Genomic DNA, 4,438 nt, shown 5'->3' on the forward strand with positions numbered 1-4,438 from the left:
GCAGGCGGAGACTTTGAGGTTCAAATGTCGCTTCCAACAGTACTTAAAGAGGATCTGCTGTGGTGGAAGGAGATATTTTCTGATGGTTCTCAGTACAACGCCATCAAATTTTTTGCCAGGTGGTGCGCGGTATCCGCAGATGGAGCACTCGTACGTTAAAGTGTCGCCCGGGTGGAAGGTTTTCTGGTGGCGCGCTAAATGCAGCCCGTCACTGAAGGAGCCCTTGTCCCCCTTTTGCGGTGCGCGGCGACACCCGGCCCAGCACCTGGGGCACGTAATGCGCCCAGGCACCGGGAACGGGATCACCACGACCTCCGGGCGATCCTCGGCCATCGTGTCAATGTGATAATAAGTGAAAAGTGCTGTGAAAACGCGCGCGAGTGACGAGGCGCAGTATCAGAACGGCGACCGCGCTCGCCTCGGTTTACCGCGATACGTAATCGTACCCGGGTCCCCGCGACGAGCTAATGTCGCTCGTACTTCACTCGCCGACGTCCCCGACGCAACGCGCGCACTCGCACAGCCGATAAACTATTGATTGAATTATTATTTGCAGATAAAAATCCGAGCCAGTGAGGTTATGTCTGAGATCTGCCTGTCACTACCAGTGCAAGGTGAGGCTTCACCAGCGTGCGTCCACCAAGTGTCCGCAGCACTGGATCGTCCTCACGATGGAGATGACAGGCTTCACTTCCGTGTCACACAACCGCCGACCCGGATGCAGAGCCAGAGAGGGCAGTCTCAGAGAGGCTCGAGTCAGCAGTCGCAGAGTCACCGCTGGGATCCGTCCACAGCAAGCTGAGGACTTCTCACAGCAGCAACACGACGACCACCTCACTCCCGGTAACCTCTCTTCCTCTGTTCTTCTCTGTGAAATACTATTGTATAATAATGCAGCGAGCACGGCCCCGGCAGAGATTCGGTTCTCGAACCTGCTGACTACTCGGCTTAGTCAGCCGCGCACAGACACACTCGCGCTTAGTGAGAGAGATTATTTGTAGCACAGTGATCCCGAGCTTATAATTAAATAAATAAATTTATTAATTTATCTCCAGGCTTACTTCCGGTCTCAGTTGTTATTTATTTTATCTGCTTCCTTCCAGTGCCACTACACACCGCTGCCTCACTGTACCACAGCGGCAGCGGTTTACTACTAACAACTTTAATTTACTAAAAATCCAGCAAGATCTGCTCAAGACAATAATTATTAGCACTAGAAGGAAGCCACCGGAAGCATCCACGCAGCGGCAGCCACTCCTAACCCTCCAGAAAACAACAATATGTCACAGAAGTTAAGTGACAGTTTTAGGTTAGGAGGGCAGGCAGGTATGCTATGTTACTATAAATAATTATTAAAATTATGTGCAAATGATGGAAATTTGTAGCAACCTGCCTCACTGACACCGCTGCATGGCAACAACCTGGAGATCGCCAAGGGAGAAGAGGCACATGAGGTAACAGAAATAGTCAGCGGTGGCTGCCAGTATATCTCACCGCTGACTTACAGGTGTGAGGCTTTTTGACTAATTAATGCAGTTTTCACTATACTACAATGCTTATCAGCCTCACACCATCAAGTTTGACTAATTATGGTGTTTTTTCTGTCACCCCATGACACCCCATGGCAGTGCAGGCGCAGTATGACACAGCATAAAGTGCTGTGTCGCAGAGGAGCTGTCACCACTGGACAGCTGTCACAAGGACAGCCACAAGGGATTTTATAACAGCCCCCCGCTGTCCCGTGCTGTCTGATGGTGAGTTTTTTAACAATATATTATAATATTAACTAGTGTGTGGCAGGCGGCATGTGAGTCTTTTATGCTTATACTAGAAGCTTTTTAGGCAGTGGCACATTGCATTACACGTTGTTACCACTGCCCCAATAGATATTTGCAATCCGGAATAACTTTTTAATATTAAATTTGTACTTAAATATTTTACACGGGCACTAACATTTGCCACGTGTACAGAACATATAAATTTGCCGTTATTATAAGGCTTATACTTCAGAGGTCATGCCGCCCGACCAACACAACAATGACAGGCACGGGACTTTGATTTTTCGCCTGCAACTGTCGCAGTCTCCCTTGGCATGCACGGGATCACTGCCAACCTGTCAAGTATCCTGTCAAGTGACCTGTCAACATGCGCACTCTAATCACTAACACTAATTATCGCTAATTAATCGAAAATCTAACTAATCTCTCTCACACACAAATTTAGCAAAACTTGAACGATTTTTCGCAATACTCTGTGCTAAGATATTATTATAAGCATTCTATCAACAGGGGAAGCAACGCGCGCGAGCCCTGGACAACGGAAAACCGGCGGTGCCTCCGGCGACGACGAGGACTTATGCAACGAGCGCGATTAAAAATCTCTGAGGGCCCAGACTCTGCAACTGATTTTCTCCACCATCCAGCATCTAAAGAACATAAATTATGTTTTGTTAGACCTGTTGAGCCGAGCCCTGCAGTACTGCAGCGCGGGGCCGACCCGTGGAGGGGTCGGAGCAAGCTCCGGTCACCCTCCTGGCTTCAAAAATCAGTTTAATATTCTGAACCCTCGTTGAGGGTTGTATCAGATATTAAGCTGATAAGAACAGATGAAACGCTTTTATTTTTGTTCAATTAATAGTCCACCGGGGACATAGCCCCCGGTGGCAAATACAATTTACATTTTTAGCATATAATGCCGTACGCTTATACAGATTATTTTGTTGCAGGGGATATCAAGCCCCCCCTGCTGGGCCAGGACGAACACAAGAAAATTCACGACTTTCCACGTGGGCAAAACGTAATAATACCATTGGGACGGCTAACAGGCCGCCCCAATACATCAGCACATTCTACCACAGGCTTATGTATATAATAAATAAATATATATGAATAAATAAATAAACAAATAATCAATAAATGTATACCCCGCCGCTGCGGGGTATGCGCACAGCGCGTCCATCTACATATGTTCTTATATTTACTCGCGACATTCATACATACGTACACTTAATTTAGACATCTGCACATGTATACAATGAACACTAATACAACCATCCGCTGCATTCATACTCGACAACACGTCCCTCCGGAACGCAGGACCCGCCGCAGAATAAATAAATAAATAAATAAATATGACAGTACAAACACGCTAAAATAAATAGTGAATACAATAAGAATATAGATAAAATAGATAAATATATACAATAAAATAGAAATACGTTTAAAATGTGCAGCCGCGGGGACGATGGCGACTATTACAGTCGCCACCGCCCCCGCGGCAGTCAAACATCTCAAACAGTGAAGTACAATGCAAAATAGAAATTAAAAGAACCAAAATATGTCCCCGCGTGTAAAGGGCGCTCTAATAAAATAATAAATATATAAATATAATTAAAATGCAGCAGCCGCGACGGCGAGAGCGCCCTGGCGGCCGCTCCCGTCGGCGCGGCAGTCAGACATTTCAAAAAATAAAATAAATACATAAAAAAGGTGCGCGAAATCCGCCTGTCACTACCAGTGCAATGTGGAGCTTCACCAGCGTGCGTCCACCAAGTGTCCGCAGCACCGGATCGTCTCCACGAAGGACGTGACAAGCTTCACCTCTCGAGCACACAACCGCCGACCCGGATGCAGTAACAGAGAGGACAGCTTCAGAGAGGCTCGAGTCAGCGGTCACTGTGTCACCGCTGAGATCTGCCCACAGCAGGCTGAGGACTTCTCCCAGCAGCTATCCAGCAACCACGTCACTCCCGGTAACCTCTCCTACACTAATCCTCTCTGTATATGACTATTGTAAACTATTTAGCGAGCACGGCCCCGGCAGAGACTCTGTTCTCGAGCCTGTTGACTACTCGGCTTAGTCAACCGCGCACAGTCACACTCGCGTAGTAGTGAGAGAGAATTATACTGCACAGTGATCCCGAGCTTATAAATAAATAGATTAATTAGTTAATTAATCAATCTCCAGGCCTACTTCCGGTTTTTGTTGTTATTTATTACTTTGCTTCCCTCCAGTGCCTCACCGCTGCCTAACTGTATCACAGCAGCAGCGGTCTCCCAACTAACAACTCAAATTACTAATAAATCAGCAGGAACTGCTCAAGACAATAATAAATGGCACTAGAAGGAAGCCACCGGAAGCATCCACGCAGCAGCGGCCACTCCTAACCCTCTGAGATGTAGTAATGTGCCACACAAGAAATGTGACAGTTATAGGTTAGGAGGGCCAGGCAGGTATGCTATGTTGTTATAAATAATTATTGAAATTATGCAGATATGGTGGAAATCTGTTGCAACCTGCCTTACTGACACCGCCGCATGGCAACAACCTGGAGATCGCCAAGGGAGAGGAGGCACATGAGGTAACAGAAATAGTCAGCGGTGGATGTCAGTACATCTCACCGCTGACCATACAGGTGTGAGGCTTTTAACTAAATATC

At 47.0% G+C, this 4,438-nt stretch overlaps 1 non-coding gene across 1 annotated transcript; it reads right to left on the bottom strand.

Annotated features, from left to right (window-relative positions):
• Positions 1–2,453: 2,453 nt before the first annotated feature.
• On the bottom strand, positions 2,454–2,635 carry LOC116853567. The gene has a single exon (XR_004380012.1). It is a non-coding gene; the product is annotated as a U2 spliceosomal RNA (small nuclear RNA).
• Positions 2,636–4,438: the final 1,803 nt, after the last annotated feature.

This window comes from Odontomachus brunneus, unplaced genomic scaffold, assembly GCF_010583005.1.
Source record: "Odontomachus brunneus isolate Ranch 3 - 2012 unplaced genomic scaffold, Obru_v1 Obru_scaffold_358, whole genome shotgun sequence".
In the NCBI taxonomy this organism is placed as follows: domain Eukaryota; kingdom Metazoa; phylum Arthropoda; class Insecta; order Hymenoptera; family Formicidae; genus Odontomachus; species Odontomachus brunneus.